This window comes from Vanessa cardui, chromosome 6 (genome assembly GCF_905220365.1).
Source record: "Vanessa cardui chromosome 6, ilVanCard2.1, whole genome shotgun sequence".
NCBI lineage: Eukaryota > Metazoa > Arthropoda > Insecta > Lepidoptera > Nymphalidae > Vanessa > Vanessa cardui.
Genome location: NC_061128.1, coordinates 6,496,083 through 6,516,173, shown reverse-complemented (window position 1 = coordinate 6,516,173; position 20,091 = coordinate 6,496,083). Strand labels below are relative to the sequence as shown.

At 32.6% G+C, this 20,091-nt stretch overlaps 1 protein-coding gene across 1 annotated transcript in view; it reads right to left on the bottom strand.

Moving 5' to 3' along the window:
* LOC124530319 (pollen-specific leucine-rich repeat extensin-like protein 1) overlaps positions 1-20,091 on the bottom strand; it is a 61,357-nt gene that overhangs the window by 26,396 nt on the left and 14,870 nt on the right. The window contains exon 2 of the mRNA XM_047104439.1: positions 8,877-9,007. The gene's annotated coding sequence lies outside the window, so the exon portion shown is untranslated. The remainder of the gene's footprint in view (positions 1-8,876; positions 9,008-20,091) is intronic.

The window sequence follows — 20,091 nt, the reverse complement described above, 5'->3', positions numbered from 1 at the left end:
TAGGTGGCATGTACAGGCGTGCGTTGTGCATTGCTGCAAATCGTTGTTGCTGTAAGCCAAGGGCAGTAACGTTTTCTATACCTTATTTTAACCAAGGCCGTAATTCCTTAGAAGCACGCTGATCGTAAGATTAATTTAATGTTCGCGTAGGCCTCTATATCTACATACGAGTAGGTATGTAATCGAGTGTTAGACATTTACCGGAAATGTTTCTTTGGATTTTGACATGTATGACAGCTCTCTATTATATCTCATTGATAATTTCGCTGTTTTATTCTTATATACAATTATTTTTATCGATACACACGTGGCTCTTAAATAGTTATGAAACAAAAAAAAAACGAAAATCGGCTGATAATCAGAAGAGGGAAGAGTATTTTCAAACATTGAAATTTAAAATTTGATTGATAGTAAATTATTATCATTACATAGCATAAAACAAATTCGCTTACCGCTGTCTGTCCCTATGTTTGGATCTTTAAAAATTCGCAACGGATTTTGATTCGATTTTTTAGTAGATAGAGTAATGTTAGAGGAAGGTTTTTGAATATAAGACGTGGATAATATTGCAAAGAAACACTGATAATTTAGAAATTCTCAACTATATTTAGTATCAGCATTGCATCTGTGCGAAGCCAGGTCAGGTCGCTAGTTTAATATAAACAAACTTCGCGTTTTCGTTTTCAAGATTTTCTTAATAAATTAAGCATCTAGATCAGGTAGGCAAAGACCGATGCGAGGACAAATTCCTAAAGGTTGCGACCTACTTGTAACGTTGTACAAATTAAGCTGTAATTCTTGGCACCATGTCGGTCGTATATTCCGAAGAGGATATCTGGAGTCTAATACAGAATTGCATAGCAAGCATTTGCGTCCGACGCGTGACGGAGCGCTGCGCAACGTTGCGCAACATCGGAACGCACTCAACCCGCTTTTACCACCAGTCAGTTTACATGGAACGTTTTTATTACGTAAAACTGTATCAAAAATTGTATTCACGTAGAACCGTCTGTTTTTGTAACATTCCAATGACCGATCTTACTAAATAGCGTTGCTATTAAATCGATTTATATATTTTGCAAGATGTAATGGTTAGTATTAACTGAACAGCTAACTCACTTTACGAGTTATATGTTTATTTAACATTATATCATATGGACTTATAAAAATTTGAGACACGTATCGTTTGTATGTTTAAATTTTTAAATGTAAATACTTGAGTATATGCAATCAATCTACTTTTATGGCTACAACCGGCACCTCCTTATGCAAGGTAACGCAACTTTTACTTTCTTCGTAATGCTTAGAATGAGCAAAAAAGTATCATTATTCTTTCTCCACGATTATTTATAGATTTATTATCATATGTAATGATATTTTATTCAATATCTTTCTATCTCAAATCAGCTTTGCAAATAAATTGAAACCAGAGACTGATTTGGTTCGTGTGAAGTAGTTCAAAGGTAGAAATGTCAAAGTCAGTCAACAACTCCACACGTAATCTACGTGGGTTGTCCCCAGGTGCATAATTACGATAATTGCGTTAGTCAAGTTTAAAACTAATTTTCATACATCACGACTGTAAATATTACAATTAATATTCACTAATTGTTCTTAGTACACATATTGAAATATTAACATCCAATTAAGGGTAAATAAAATATAAACTAATTAGAGTAGAAAGGAAAATGTCTTTTAATAATATTTCGTTAAAAAATATTTATGTCAAAAATATGCCAGAAACAAGTAAAAGTTATATAGGCACGTGGCATTAATTAATTATTCAATGAATCAAGTTGAATTAAATATGATTGAAATGCGTAAGAGTGAATTGTGAGTAATTTTTGAGGAATTCAATTTTTTTTTTCATTAGACTAAAAATGTCAACATCCAGATAATATGAACCGTTTGACGTCGTTTCGCCCTTGACATTTCGTACTTCTCCAGTCTCACTCACGTCTGTGAAGACCTTTAAATATTGCTTTCAAGTTTTACTGCTAATATATCCGTATAGCGTCTAAGAGACTAAATTTGTAATGTCTTTGAATAAGGATGTATCTTATCAATATGTTTTTATTTAAATAAAAACATATTGACTGATCATTACTCTAATCCCAATGTAAATAGCTGAAGCTCTTGTGTTATGAATAATCAGAAGTAACGACGGTACTACAAACACCAATCCAAGATAATATAGAAAACTAATAAACTTTTTATACATCGACTCGGCCCGGGAATCGAACCCGAGACCACGGAGTGACGTGTCCATGAAAACTTCTGTACACTTCTGTACAATAGTATGCTTACGGAACCTAGGAGTTACGAGATGATAGAAGCGGATTCAGCAAAAAATTCTCAATGTCCAAAATTGTACAAATTTACCAGTTTGCTAAGGTAGATGTAGAGTTAGTCGATGGTTGCTGTAATTTCGTTTCAATGTTGAATTAACGTTGTCAGAAAGTGACAAGCTGGTGTATTATATTTCAACCGCTTCATCGTTTATTTAAAATCGTTTGCCCTGTCTATTACAACACATGCACTGCCAACATTATTTAATCTAGAAATCTAAAATATGAAGTACTGATCTATTTTATAACTAGTTGTCGCCCGAGGCTTCGCTCGCGTTCTATGGGATTGGTTGTCATGTGTTAAGCAAAGTCGAGTCGAGATGGCCCAGTGGTTAGAACGCGTGCATCTTAACCGATGATTGCGGGTTCAAACCCAGGCAAGCACCGCTGTTTCATGTGCTTAATTTGTCTTTATAATTCATCTCGGACTCTGCGGTGAAGGAAAGCATCGTGAGGAAACCTGCATGTGACAAATTTCATTGAAATTCTGCCACATGTGTATTCCACCAACCCGAATTGGAACAGCGTGGTGGAATATGTTCCAAACCTTCTCCTCAAAGGGAGAGGAGGCCTTTAGCCCAGCAGTAGGAATTTACAGGCTGTTGTTGTAGTTTGTTGTTGTTAAGCAAAAATCGTAGCCTATGTCCGTCCTCGAAGTTCAAACGTGTTTCAAACCAAATTTCATCAAATTCGCTTCATTGGTTTGGTCGTGAAAGAGCGACAGACAGACAGTTACTATAGATACACTAGCGCACCGATCCGAGAAGAGAAGTGAGAAGTCGGAACTTCTCACGGCTGCAACTTACTAAAAAGGAAATTGAGAAGTGCGCATATCAATATTATGTTGTTACATTTATTTTATAACGTTCATTTATAAGTTTACATAAGTATGTCATAAATGAGAAATATGAATGATATAAAAATTGGTTTGAGTCGTAACATTATTGTGAAACATAGATCAGAATCAGTACACGGCTTATAGATTCAAATTGGGTAATATTAAAAGCGCAGGTCAAATTTGTTGTTACAGCCTTACTGTTTTGTTTTCATTGACCATCCTTTTCGAAGGAAAGTTTTTGTGTTGCACGTAGTTTCTTATCTTCTTCTATCGACGTCTTCAATATTTATAACTATAAAGTTCATTAAATACTTAGGCTTACTAATACATCATTGACGACCTCCATGGTTGAGTGGTGTGTACACCGGTTTTCATGGGTACGCCACTCTGAGGTCCCGGGTTCGATTCCCGGCCGAGTCGATGTAGATTACCATTAGTTTTCTATGTTGTCTTGGGTCTGGGTGTTTGTGGTACCGTCGTTACTTCTGATTTCCATAACACAAGTGCTTCAGCGACTTATATTGGGATCAGAGTAATGTATGTGATGTTGTCTCATATTTATTTATTTGGAAAGGTAATTAGGAAAATGGTATGACATTGATAATGATTATATCTGTACGACAACGACGTGGCTAGCTAGTTGTAAAGAAAACTATTGATAAGTGTAGTATATATAATGAGTTGTGAGCTTCGGTCTTATAAATAGCAGTCGTTACTTCAGTAACAATGACTTATCAAATGCATCAGTGTATTCAATTTTGTTATTTATCGATTCATAACAATGTTTATAAGTACATTGTATCATAATTTCCTAATTATTCTGATTGCCAATAACAAATAGTTAGAACTACTACTAAAGTTTTCATTGTAGATAGTAACGCTAATATGCACACGAATGTTGTTACTAAATCTATTTGCAAGCCTCGGTTCCGGTACGGTAGCTGAGAGGCATTCAAGGTTGACGTACAATTAGTTTTAGTGCTTTGATTTATTATTTAATTAAATAAATAACTATATTAAACATAGGAACTACTGCGTTACTATTATAGTTTGTAATTAACTATATACATACATACAATTAACACATTATAAAACAAAGTCCCCCAGGTGTAGATAAACTCCAAGATTACTTAACGGGATTTTCATGCGGTTTTCATTATAAAATAATCGTAATAGACAATAGACAGAGGCATTCTTGAGGAAGTTTTAGGTATATAATTAATTAAGGTTTTTCTGTAAATAAGATGAAATAAATCCACAATTGTTAAACATTTCGAAAAAAATCAAGCCGTCAGTGAGTTTTCACCGAAAACGCTGCAAATTATTTTGGGATATAATAAAAAAAAGGTAAAAATGTGAAAAACTTTTGTCTACCCTGCGAAGCTCGGATGGGCCGCTAGTATACTGTAAATTATACTTTATTTAAGTATTTTACGAAAATTGTAGTATCGTCATTTAGCGCGTTTAAATTAAACAAACAGTAATTAAATAAGAAACTAAATATATTTGAATTATCATTTATCCTGCGTGGAAATCAACGAAGGTTAACTTAACGCTTTTTACGTTTTAAGTAGGTAACACGCCTAATTACTTAGTGAACTTTTTTAATATGAGATTTAAATTTATTACTGGACAAAGTTAAATTTTCATATCAATAATAACATTACCATGCTTTCTTGTTTGGTTCTTGATTAAGTCCTTTTTAAGAGATCAACTTAATTATACTTGGATACGAGTTGGTATAAATTCAGTATCATTCAACTGTGAAAACTTTTTATGTCAGTGGGTAAGTATGTCTTGAACTTTGTTGGTGTGACCAATGCGAGTGACTATCTGATCATGTTTCTTAGTTGAACTAATTATCTGCTCATTTTAACGTCGTAATTACGTGTTACTTTTTTATACAAGTGCATATTTTTTTGGTCTCAGCATTAAGAACTTGAAAGACGCTGATGTACATCTACCGTGAAATTGGTAATGTTTTTAAATGTTTAATTTAGTTAGGTACTGTTATTTGCTTGTTGTGTCAACGTATACTATGGAAGTATCTAAATTAAAAATAAAACTAACTAATCCTGACTGACCTTCTGACATTGCTAACTATACCTAGGCCTATCTCTCTGTTGACAGTGCTATCCAAAGTGTTAGACTGTTTGCTTGACAAACTGTTATCTAAGCATCTTGGATATTTTCGTCTTCAACCGAAGTTCTTTACACGAGAGCTATTTTAAGCCTCGAACAAATGGTACAGTACTATTCTATCGGAAAATCAGTCGTTTTTTTTCTTGTTTTCTCGATTTGCCAAAAGCCTACAACCTTGTAAATTATAAAGTGTTGTGATGTAAGCTTGAGCAAGAAACTATTTTGCCGTAAGAAATTATATCGTTATATAAATATTGGTATAGAAAACTACTGAACTATGTAAAATGGTAAGAGTTGTTTACAATTTTCAGTGTATATTGAGTAAACTCACTTATTAAAAAAAATAAGCACAAATCACTTTCAAATAATCATATTCGACGTGTGACGACGACGTGACGTGAGAAATGAATAATCGTATTGTTCACGATATTTGCTATTTATTTTTATTTTCTAGCTTAGTAAATATTCTCATAGGATGTAAAATACCAAGTTGAATATAGGATTGGTTCATAAAAACTTAAGTGCACTCGCTATTTCTTCCGTCAACAGAGTTGATTTCAGGAGAAAGGCTTTGCATGCTTTCCCAGGCAAGGAACTGTAAGTATTACCTACCAGATTACAGACTCTTCTAAAACTTCGGACTTCGAGACCTAGGACCAAATAAGCTACTATTACTCGATCAAGGAGCATTATATTTATTTCAAGTCAATAGAATGACCCACCCTTTAAAGAGCAACGATTAAGGACACAGAAATATAAAGTATTATATTCGTCAGTATAAAAAAAGTAAAAAGTAAAGTAACAGCCTGTACATTTCCCACTGCTGAGATAAGGCCTCCTCTTCCATTAAGGAGAGGGTTTGGAACATATTCCACCACGCTGTTCCAATGCGGGTTGGTGGAATGCACATGTGGCAGAATTTCGATGAAATTAGACACATGCAGGTTTCCTCACGATGTTTTCCTTCACCGCCGAGCACGAGATGAATTATAAACACAAATTAAGCACATGAATCAGCGGTGCTTGCCGGGGTTTGAACCCGCAACCATCGGTTAAGATGCACGCGTTCTAACCACTGGGCCATCTCGACTCTTAGACTCGTCAGTATAACCGGTATTTAATACTACACTCGAGTTTTCATAATAAATAGCTTAGAGAAGTACACTATTGGACTATAACAAGAGCTCTTTCATGGTTATTATGTCAGAGAGAACATACATATTCAATAGAGTAAGAAATCAGAGGCTTTACATAATAATTATAATTCGAAGACTTCTTCAATGCTATTCATTACAGTGCGCTATTTGGAACCGTTATAGAAGCGGTGGAGTGCAATATGATTTCAAAGGCCTGATTTGAATATCATCATTACCACGTCATTAATAAGCATTCGTTCCACTACGACCCATGATTGATGAGGATCGATTATATCGCAATCACTTGCAATAGTACACGGAATTAGCATTTTGCACGGTCATATGAATGTTTATTCAGTTCAAGTGCGCGGAACCGCATTAGTGATTGGATGATTTTCAATTCTCATATCTTTCGTGTTTCGAAGCATATGCACTCCACCGTACGTATATAATAAAAATTTGGATATCCTTTTCATATCAATAACTCAAGTGATTGTTATTTGATGTTATTTTTCTTCTATTTGTGTTTTTAAGCATTTGCAATCCACCGTACGTATATTGTAAACATTTGGATATCATAGGAACAACTCAAGTGATTTTTATTTGATTTTTTTCTATTACGGTAGTATATCAATGAGGTAGATTTGGCTAAGTATACTTAACCCAGACAAAGTCAATGCACTGATATCCATGAACTCACATCATGAACCTTGTGACTTTCATGACTGGCTAACTCACCCTTCAAAACCGATATACAGAAATACAGATTAATACTGTTTGGCGGTAGAATGACTAATGAGCTGTCCAAATCAAATGGACTAAAACAATGCTGTACGCATTTAATAGATTCTTGTCACTATTGAGCAAGTATCAATTTTGTTTACGTAAGGATAGATAGAGTTGATTTGTTTACAACGCGTGCATTGTAACCGATGTGTGCGGGTTCGAAACTAACTAAGCACCAATAGTTTCATGTGCTTATTTTATCTTTTAAATCTTATGCTTGGCGATGACGGAAAACATGAGGAAACCAGTAAGTGTCGAATTTCAATGATATTCTGCCACATGTCTACCCACATGGGACCAGCGCAGCGGCTCCTCATAGGGACAAGGGTGGGACTTTAGCCCAGCGGTGGTGCTTATTTTAAAATTATCTATATCGTAATATTTAACAAACTGAACAACATGTTTGTTAAAGATTTAAAATGAAATCTATGTATTTGTTTACATTTTATATATTTCATAATAAAAATTACTGCAACAAGAACACAATTAACAACCTAGCTTAAGTGCGGTTAAAAGCCAGGAGTGGTGATAAAATGACTACTGCAATATGCTTTTTGTTGTCTCGCAAGTATTCTTCCAGTTGCAAAATCAACGCAAAGATAGCGCTAAGCAAAGCTGCACTTAAAAGTACTTGATTCTAAATTAAGAACAAATTCATTAATAAAATTTTCACAGTAGAAGAATATATGTATTAATGATTAAAAAAATTTCTATTATTATATTCGGTTCATTTCTTTAAACGAAAAAATTATATTCTAGGATTAGAAAGAAAAGAAAGACAGATACTGAGATTCTTGCCGGTTCGTTATGGCCAAATTTATATTTTGAATTGGCTACATATTAATTTTAATAAAATATTCTCTAAACAAGTTAAAAATATTTGTTTGATAAAAAATGCGTTAAAATAACTCGATTTAATCGAGTCCGGATGGCAGAGTCATATTTCAGACGATTACTGTGGAACTCTTTATCTAGACATTAGTGGCCTCGGCTAATTTTAGCACAACGCTGCGCCGGCTCATTGACCTGTTGATTTGTGATTTGTATCGATTTAAACGTTTCCATTACCTATTCTTTATTCAAAATCCTGTGTCAAATATGTCTAAGGAATTTCCCCATTTCATAGAGCCTGTTGCTGCATCCTTAATGAGTTGTCTTGTGACAGAAGAGTTTATAATTGGTGAGCGTTGCAGTCGTACAAAAACGTGACAAGCGGCAAATTTGCAAGCGCAGGTTGGTGCGGCAAACTCTCGCCCGATGTAATATCAATTTGTCCGCCGGCCTTGGCACACAAGCATGTTTAGTTTCTCTCAACTAAATGGGGGCATAAGTTTTTATTCATAGTAAAAATGATTCGTAAGTTTTGTCGAAAAATGTCTAATAACAGGTTAGTCATTTCTCGGCCAATTACGTTAATCATTTTGTTATTTAATGCGACGATGGTTTTTCAACTAGCAGTGTTCAAATATTTTGAACTACTTTTACAAGCAGAATTTTTATAGGTAGATTGTCGTCCATATAAATCCTTTTCTAACATTGCACCGCGTGTGTAGTTTTAAATGTGTTTTTAAAGTGATATTCACACTGCTTCTTATATCGTATACATGTTGGGTGTCTCAATCTTACCTCAGTGTGACAGCAACGTGCAGCGAATGTCAGCTAGTCGGTTGTGTGTCGTGAAGCCCGCATGATGCTGGCGGCGCGTTCTACGTCATATCATAAGTAGACTAGCTCAGGTGCATTCAGGTGCTCATATTCTGAAAAGTAAACAACAAATTTATCAAACTGATCGAATTTCACATATGATTCTTCTACAAACTATTTAATCTTATATCGATACATTCTTCCGCTTTTCGCCTGTTTCATAAGTAATTATTGTAATTTTATAGAACCTAGGGATAGTAACTTCGATCCGATTATTTTTCTATTTTATTGTATTGTGCTAGTTTATGTTTATAACGATAAGATTTGAACTATATTCAAATATTTTATTGGTTTCAAATTATTGTTCAAATGAGTTAATTAAGGTATAAAACAGAAACAGTCTGTAAATGTTTCACTGTTGGGCAAGGCCTCCTCTGTTTTTAAGAGGCTTTGGAGATAATTTCACTATAGTGATCTAATGTCTAGTCACACTCGTAGTAAATTTTCATACAACACATTCATATTTCCTCTCAACATTTCAGCTCCAAACACGGGATGAACGATAATAATCTAAAATATAGGCAACTTCAGTGATGTAAGCCTCAGTTTGAACCCGCAATCATCGGCAACGAATTACATATTCTAAGTATTGGGTCATCTTGAATAAAAAGGTTATTTACATAATACAATTCAATCGAAATAATATAAAATCAATGAATCTCAACAGATATTTCTTTCATATTATTTGACATAAGACGACGTAACTTGACATCAATGTGACATTTGGTTATGATTTCCGGAGCCACGATTGCTATTTCTTTGAACAATTTTTATTCCATTTCGATGAAATCTTCAAACAAAGGTCAAGCAATACGTAATAGGTCACTTATATTTTTAATAAAACATTTATTTAAATAGCGTTATGATTAATTGTTTTTGATTTACTAATGTCAAGTCTTGACAGTTATTACCGTATCTGATATATTCTTGTGAAAATTATATTTTAAAGAAACTAGTTCTTCCATTGTGTTTTATTGTTTCACTCATAGTACTTATGTATACAAATGAAAGAGCTTTATAAAATATATACCATCCCATTTTATTGCTGTCACGGGTGACAGGTATGCGGTCATTATTCATAATCATACAACGTTATAAATTTTGATTCGATTATATACTTATGTCATATGTGTATTTGTGACTTCGCTATCATATGTGATTGAAAAAAAAAGGCTTAGTTATCACAAATGTAAGAAGATTAATGAGTTCGTTTAAAAAAGGAATAAAGTTCTCTTTAATAAGTATTAATTTTATTAATTTACGAATTTAATTTTGTTACCAGCACAAAATGTGTGACAAATTTTAATTAAATCAACAGTATATAAGAATGGTATAAAAATAGTTTCACTCGTACAAATTTAAAGTTTGGTGAAAATTGATCATTTAATCAAGAATTGATAAAAAATATATTTAATACAGATGAATTCTAAGTTAGTATATCATTTAAAAATTTTATCACATTTGAAATATTTTTAAAACAAAAATCTACAACCGTTATATAGTTCCTAGACGATCAGGTCATAGATATATATGTGTTATACATTCTAGGAGATAAACTTAATAAAGTCAACGGCGTCTGAGAGAAAATCGTCGGTCCGGGCTTTGTAGTGAACGCTGACATGATTATTATAAATACATCAAGCCTTTGAAAAGATTGATGGGATTTTGAATGTTTTACTGGATTATTTTCGATAGTGTATACAATTTGCGGATACGCTAATAATAATACGATATATAAATTACATTTCAAAGACAGCAAAATTTAATATTCAAAATAGTTATATTAACATGTCTGTTAAAACACCTAGCTTAAATATCGACACATACGTCACACTATTTAAACTCTTTTTTATGGTATAGGTTGGCGGACGAGCACATGGGCCACCTGCCGGTAAGTGGTCACCATCACCCATAGACAATGACAATGTAAGAAATATTAACTATTACTTACATCGTCAATGTGCTTCCAACCTTGGGAACTATAACGTTATGTCCCTTGTGCCACACTGGCTCACTCACCCTTCAAACCGGAACACAACAATACTGAGTACTGTTATTTGGCGGTAGAATAACTGATGAGTGACCCTACCACCAAGTAAATTAATAAAGTAATATTTTAGAAATATATATCTTAGCCGTAAAACGCTATTTTGGTATTCATGCGAGTGCTCAAATTCTGGTCCTATGTTTGGATTTAAAGTACTCATAATTAGGGAACCTGTGTGAATCGGTTGTCATTTATTTACATGCATTTGTGACAGAATAACATGCAAGTGGTAAATTTTTTCGGTCATTTTCTCTACACAAACTTTAAGAAGGCCTAGAGTTAGGACATTTTAGCTGTTACCTATTACAATATATTATATATGTTGAAACGGAAAAAAGAAATTGTTCGCTGATATTTAAACAAAATTCGTAACTTAAGACATATTAAATTACCACATAAAAAAACAAGAGGTCGAGCACTCAACGCTAAGTATTCCTACCAACAGGCGGCAGATGATTTGGTAACAGTAATGAAGGTGATTGATTTATTCATTTACTTTTATTTTTATATATTGAAGTAATGTCGGTAGTTAAAATTAGGTAATACAGTATTAAAATATGTCAGTACTGAGAAACGTCAAGGCAGTCTCTATTATGTTACAGATTAAGAATCAGCGATCAAATTAAATTTAATTATAATAATATTCTATATTTATTTTAAAATTAATATACATCTTATTTATCGATCAAAATAATTGAGATACATAATTCGAGTTAGACTATTTAAATATGGTTATGTGAATGTTAGAGTTGATAAGTCAAATGTCATCCGACCGGTTTCGTTTAATATCGGCTGCGCCTTTAAGGCATGCGAGATGATATAATTGGCGAGATATTCGTTTTATTGACAAATCAAGTGCTTGGCGACAACGCGAAATGTCGAACGAGTATAGTAGCGGTTTACAAGGTTTCAATACCGATGACATTCAGATGGAATGCTGCTATTTAGATTAGATCCCGCTGTTTTGTTCCTCCGTAACGATTTACATAAAACGATGAAACGATAATAGATAGATGTACTCTACTATTGTAAATCACATCCAGCAAACACACACAACCACATATAGGCTAGAATAAGAAGGTCTTTTTGCTTAAAAGATAATTTCTTCAAACATAACAGGGATATAAATTTACTATAGACGAAAAAAACAGACAGTACAATAAAAATTATGAACACTACAACAATTACTTAACTCAAATAAAAAATAAAATCATTAAAAAGTTTTATACAGAAAGAGCTTAAATGTTTCTTATTAATAAACCTGAGAGAGATCTTATCGCAGCGGTATCGTACCTGACTGTAGTCTTAACGAGCACTCGTTGCATTAAGTAAATTAAATCAGAGGCGTAGATAGTTGAAATGAAAGCGTGCTTTAGTTTTTTGTAACTAAGTAGGCTATTGTCCCCGGGCGCAAAAAACATTGTACCAAGGCGCGTAGCGGGGTCGCGCACCGCACGCTCGCTGCGACCTCGCCTGGGCGAATAATAACCAATAACAATAATTGCTCATTCACCGTGTTCATAAGGAATTTATCTCACCTCTTTCGATACTGGAGCCACCATAAATTAAGCTGACAGATACAAGTAAATTTGCTTGCGAGTTACTTGAGACTTTTTTTTATTGGGTTGCGTGTCTTAAGCCTAGTGTCACGGAATGGTTTGGAATTAAATGATAATGAATACGATACTCTTATAAAAATAATATTTAAGTCCAATTAGTTTTTAATGAATCACATTAAAATTAAATTTAAAAAAATAATTTGATAAAAATATATTTTACGGATAAATTTTTCAAACTATGTACATATTTAGTTTTTGGAATTTAATTTCAATTTTGTTAAAAAAAATGTGGTTAACAAAATAAAACGTTGCGAGAATTCTTTCACTTAAGGAGATAGCAAAATATTCGAATTTGAATAGATTTTATCATAGATCGCCGAATATCAAACCTCTTTTGTTTATAGCATTTTTTTTAAATATATACGTCAATGGCCTTTAGTTTGGTATCATCAATTTTGATACTATATATAAACGCTTATATCAAAACGAGTTACATAATTGCTTTATTTTAATGTGTTTTACTAGAGAACACACAAAAAATGCCTCTATATAACACCATTATATAATAGATTATTAAAATTGCAAATTATTTAACGCTCCCACATTTTCTACTTAATACAAGAAAAAAAAACTATATTTGAATTTATTAATGTATCCTATGATTCGATCAATCAAATTCAAAGCACAAAGTTTTTGTCATAAATATTTATAAATTATCACTTACATTTGTAAAACACACTTAGAGAATTTAAATACGGCGTTTCTTGTTTAACAGATAATAAATATTTCGTGTTGTGCTAATGGTTTTTAAAGTACCTTATACATATTGTTAGCCCCGATTTTTCGATTATCTCGTTATGCCAAGGTTAATAGCTAATATGACGAATATCGAGTGAGCATATGTATGTAGTTATGAAGTACAATTATCAATTATATCCATTAGTGGAGCGAATCGTAGTTTTATAAACAATAATCATTAAATTATTTGGAACCTTGACGAAAACGAATGCCTGTACGCAGGTTCAGAAATATTTGTTTAGTTTCCGCGTCGCACGGCCAGACAATGCCTTATAAATCTCACAATTGCTTTTAATGCCGTATTATCTTTCCTTCAATTCGTTTATTTTTTGCTGGAATTACGATATTATATTATTGTGTACGCTCTAGAAGTAATATAATAGCGCATGAAACTATTTGCCAATAATTGTTTCTCCTCCGTTCACTAAATAAAATGGTGTCTAATAATATCTCGTGGGTGTTTTAAGAAAAAATATATTGCAATAATAAAAAATTACAGTACACTATCAGTGTTGCAATGTAATCGTATTAACAAAAAATGCAATGATTTAAACGAATTTATTTTTAATACGAAATAATTTTGATAACAAAAAAATATAATATTTAAATGATAGATGTTAAACATTTTGCTCGTATAGAAACGTATAACATTTGTTAAAGTAAACCTTCTTTGTAACTAGTTACAAAATCATTAAAAATAAATAAAATAAAGTTTTAATAGTTTAGGTTTATATGCCACAACACATTTTGTTGTTGTATCATATTAAAAAGGAACAAGTAGTTTTTTTATATTTACTCAGGTTTATTTTGTACCAATTTTTAATCTATTTACACTCATTATTTTTCATATTTCGAACCAATTTATCTCTTATATTCTATTAGTAATTAATTGCGTCCACTACTTTTAATAAAAAGGAAAAATCGCAATCGAAACCCGAGTATAATCTCTGAAATTAATCATTCATTTTGATAAAATGCAAATTAATAAAAATTTACATAATACAATATCTTCGAATAGTGACGATTCTAAATAGAAACATGTACGGTTTAAAGTATTTAGTGTACGAGTATATTGTGTACGCATTGTACGTAGCTAAGATACCGCAACAATATTATATACGGAGCACGCATAGCAATAAATATTGAGCTTAATTGTTGAACTAGACACACTCCGCGTACAATGATAGTCGTGGGAAGCGCGATGGCATTTACGCGACCAACGCGCTTCGGTCGCATCTTCGTTACCTAACCCGCACGTAACACGCAAGGCGCGACAGTGCAAACCAGTCTTTCAAATATCAAAATAGACTATTAAAGATACAGAAATGTCTTAAAATCAAAAATTTGAGATCTAACGAAACGGTAACGACAAATATTGTACCTAAAGAAATGTGAGACAAGTTTATATTTTTATTTATAAGGATATTTCAATATTTTATTAATTTGCCGATTAAAAATAAAGAAAATTTCTATGATTACTTTTAAGAACAAAAATTCCAATGTCCAAAATGAAAAAAAAGCCTCTGTAATTTTACAATCAGGAAAAATATTTTATTTTAATCATAAACAATTATAACGATAGTCATAAAATACGTATTTTTTTGTAGTTTAGTTATTGAATTTCTTCTAATGACGATTGTCTTATTCTTTTTGCGTATTTTAAAAACAACGATGGTCTATAAATTTATAACTCTACAGAGTCGCCGGAGATATATAGATTGCGAAATACATTGACCAGTAGCACCGGATCCTGCTAAATGATGTTACGTGAGTTATTACGATCAAAAGGATTTGAAATGCGAAAACACGCAGAATTTATTGTTTTTAAATAAGGCAACAGTATCAGTTTTTAGTGTCATTCTTTATCTTATGAGATAAATGAAGTCGTTTAAAAACGATTTGTGTTTTGTCCAACAACCTGAATCATTAGAATTAAAGATAGTTTTTCCTGTTTTTTCTTTATTATCGATTCCGTTATTATCGATTTAATGTTACTCTTGAAATGAAGGCGGGTAACTTACCACCAACAAAATAATTTGAAAGTGGACGATGTGGTGGGTTCGACAGGCTGTCGGTCGTAAAAGTTTTGTTAAGCTCATTTTCCTGTTGTTTTGTTTCAAAAAAGAAACTGTGGTAACGCATAAATAAAAGATGAGCGAATGATGATCACATAGAATAGTGTAACGTATCGTACTAAGTATATATATTTTCTCTATATATATGACTAGTGGTTGCCCGCGGCTTCGTTCGCGTTTTAGGGTGTTGGTTGTCATGTGTCAAGCAAAAAAGTAACCTATGTCCTTTCTTTGAGTTCAAGTTTGCTTCATACCAAATTTCATCGAATTATAACATAATATACAATACAACAAAATCAATAAAATATTTATTTAAATCTCGTTTAAGTGTCGTTACATGTATGTAAAATCGTTTCTAGATAAAAATGGTTGATAATTTTCTTAAGCTAATTAATTTTTTTTGAGCTGAGATAGCCCAGTGGTTAGAACGTGTGCATCTTGACCGATGATTGCGGGTTCAAACCCAGGCAAGCACCACTAAGCTTATTTTGTGTTTATAATTCATCTCGTGCTCGGCGGTGAAGGAAAACATCGTGAGGTAACCGTCATGTGTCTAACTTCATCGAAATTCTGCCACATGTGCATTCCATCAACCCGCATTGGAACAGCGTGGTGGAATATATTCAGTAGTGGGAAATTTACACGCTGTTACTTTACTTTTTTTTACTTTAATTTGTTTTTGTGGAAGAAAAGGAATACATAAATACGAAACTAATGTGCTACCTTATATAAATTTCTCTTGCGATTTTCGCTAGTTTGTATAATATCAAGGCTTAAGTTGTCAACACAATTGTTTCAAAATAGATTAAGCGGCTAGTGTGAATTTACATATTCGTTTGCGTGCAGTTTCATTATCAATGTGGTTTTATTAACCAATAAATTAGCTTCGCGGTCATAAATTGTCCGCTTGTTACTTTCAATTTAAAATAGTTTAATGTTTAATACGATCCGTTTAAATTTATTTCATATTTTGAGTCGATTAGTAAATAAAAAAGAAAATGTGTTTGACATTTCCTCATTCAAATATTTGAAGTTATTTGTATTGTCTATGGACCGATTTCTTAATCGCCAGTTACCTAATCGTTCGTCAATTCTACTGACAAACAACAGTGCTCGGTATTGTTGTGTTGCAGTTAAAAGGTTGATTAGAGCCAGTGTAAGGAACAAGGGACAAAACATCTTTTCCCAAGATTGGTGGCGCATGGACGATGGAAGGTATTGGTTAATATTTCTTACAATGTAATGTCTATGGTCTATTTACCAATTGATCGTCCGAGTGGAATAAAAAAGATACCATACACACATAAAACCAAAAATACCTATTCATTAAGCATTCGTGTTAAAGTACTGTTCATTTTCTACAAGTATATTACGTTTGGTAAATAATAGACAAATTTCGTATATAAACATCTTAGGTTCTCTTATAAGAACTTCCTGCTTCTAGACTCGAAGGTATGTATTAGGTAAAGATATCTAAGTTTATTTTGCCAAACAGATAGCAATTATAATATGACATTTAACATTTAACATTATAGAAACAAAATGTCAGTCACGGTGTTGGAAAGTCTACGAAAACTGACACAATTAGCTAATCACTGGTTTTGTCATAATTACCCTTTGACGCAATGTTTCTTAGTTCCAATCAGTAATACATATCATTGACAATCTGATTGCGACTGGATTGCGTTTTCTTATAATTAAGTAAATGTCATGCTGTTGGTTTTTTTTATGTGATAGGTGGCAAACGAGCAGGAGGCTCACCTGATGGAAAGTGACTACCACCGCCCATGGACGCCAGCACCAGGGGGCTAGTAGGTGCGTTGCCGACCATGAAGGAAGGAGTACGCTCTTTTCTTGAAGGTTCCCATGTCGTATCGGTTTGGAAAAATTGGTTGTGCGAGGCAGAAAATGTCTTAGAAATCGCGCTATTGTGGATTTTTGTATTGTGAATGTTGGTATAAAGAAATTTGTTTTATAAAATACAGGATATATTTGTCCGATAAAGAATGTGTGTTTGTAACTTTGTATATCATAAGGTTGTAGTTTCGGGTTTAAAAGTCATTTGAGTTTGTCGTGTTAACATTCTTCGAGGCTTTGAGAGTCGTGCATTCTAACGCCTCTTACGATTAGTTCCGTTTAAAACTCCAATGAGAATAGTAATCACAGCCGAAAACATTCAGAAGGACACGTTTATACACATTATAGTTCAAATGAAACAGAAAGCTATGTATACACGTACCTACATATTATATTAAAACAAATAAATTAAATAAATTGCCATAGTAGATATTATTAAATAATGGGTCGCTTCTTAAGCAGTTCCATATTTAAAAAATCAAACCATAAATATAATAATAAATAATAAATAGGAGACAACATCACATACATTACTCTGATCCCAATGTAAGTAGCTGAAGCACTTGTGTTATGGAAATCAGAAGTAACGACGGTACCACAAACACCCAGACCCAAGACAACATAGAAAACTAATGGTAATCTACAACGACTCGGCCAGGAATCGAACCCGGGACCTCAGAGTGGTGTACCCATGAAAACCGGTGTACACACCACTCGACCATGGAGGTCGTCAAAACATTCGAATTTTAAAAATATCTCATCTTTGGTTAAATCGAAATCATATTTAATAGTTAATTTTTTGTCACTAACCGAATTTTTATAGTTCGAATTAAAACTGTGAAACTGGATGAAAATCTCGTTTTTATCTCGTACCCACATACATTATCATACACTAAATGTATTATTGCAGGTGTGTTGCAAGCTGTATGGTTAAAGAAACATATAACATATCACATTTATATTCATTGGCCCACTAATATCAAAACAACACCTTCTAACTTTGTCCTTAAAGGAAAAACATAATCACATCGATATTAAGTCTCCGTAATGCGGTTTTATATTATTTTTATTATCTGTTTATGGTTCGAAATAATTTTATACATTATAATTGTATAACGAATGCGGTTAAAACAGTGAATTATATCCAATTATAGACGGGTGGCATTGAAGCTAACAATAACGATCAGTTTCTTTTTAGTTTAAAACCAAAAAAAAAACGTCTATTAAGCTGTTTATTCTTTAACGCTTCATTAATTTATAAATCATATTAATTTAATTATAATTAATAATAATTTAAGTATTCTCTTGTTATATCCAGTCGTGCTTATTATTTCTAGCGAGTACACGCATGTAATTATTTTCTAGAATCGTTATAGACCATAGACAAGATATTAAAAGAATAATGTAATGTCCCTCCCGGTTTCGTACAGATAAAATATTTTTCCCAATAAGAGATTTAAAACTGATAATAAAACAAAGATGTGGCTGTTGGTAAAATCGAGGTGACCATAGGTAGAAAAAAAATCACAATTGGTCAAGCCGTGTTGGAATACAGTAAACGCGCTTATCTTAATTTGTAGAGTCTGTATTTATAGGGAATTTTTTTTTATAATAAATTTTTTTTGTTAATGATTTAAACAACACGGAAAGGTTCGTTATAATAAAATTTATGAAAGACAATATTGATGGATATTAGATAGTTGATATTAAAATTATTCAGACAATAATTACTCTTTGCGTTGTTGTGTTACAAATGAAAAATATTCATTGTTATCGCTAAAATACATATTAATCTACGCAAGTAAATTTCGAATGCGTCACGGTTTCTAAATCTAACTTATTATCACTTATATTATATATTAGATATAAATGATTACGATGTCTAAAAAAATGCTCAAGTATATCAGTATAGCTGAGGGGTTTCTATGTCAAAAAATACTAAACATTATTACTAATAATACTACAACAACAGGCAGAGTTTCTATGAAATTAGACATATGCAGGTGTCCTCACGATGTTTCCCTTCACCCCCGAGCACGAGATGAATTATAAACACAAATTAAGCACAGTGGTTTTTGCCTGGGTTTGAAACCGCAATCATCGGTTAAGATGCACGCGTTCTAACAACTGGGCCATCTCGGTTCAACATTATTATAATATAAGCTTGTTATATTTTTTATGTATCTTAAACTCGATAATCACGCAATGATCGTTTAATGTCTTTCATTTCGTTTTAATGTTCTTATAAAGTCCGTATTAGGCCCACGCAATATGAGAGTCATATAATTATGACTGGTGTATCAATTTTATTTCAACATAAAGCGTTATAAGCAGGTCAAAACGGATTTAGTGGGTTAATTACTTTAAATCTGATCCAGTCGCAAGACACATAGGAGAACAAATTGCATTAATCATTTACTTCAAACGCTATTTTCTGTATCAGTATTCTTTGCATATAGTAGACCATGTCTGTATGTGATATATTTCTTTGATAGAACTTTCCTTTGTTGCTTTCTTTTTCGATACAAAACTCGAGTTTTAAAATTATAATCGCGCTGTTTTGCATGTATTATAATAAATTTCGACTCAGACATAACTTGTTATAGCTCAATATTAACGTAAAATTAAAGTATTTCGGGGGATTCCATTTTTATAATTGTGTTCTAAATTCAAATTATGTTTAGGTATATCATTTTAATGAATAAGAATGTTATTCCCCAGGAAGCGGAGTTAGACAAGAATTAAACAGGATACATTGTGTACTCGTATGTTTAAAATAGTTAACGAGTCACGATAGCACG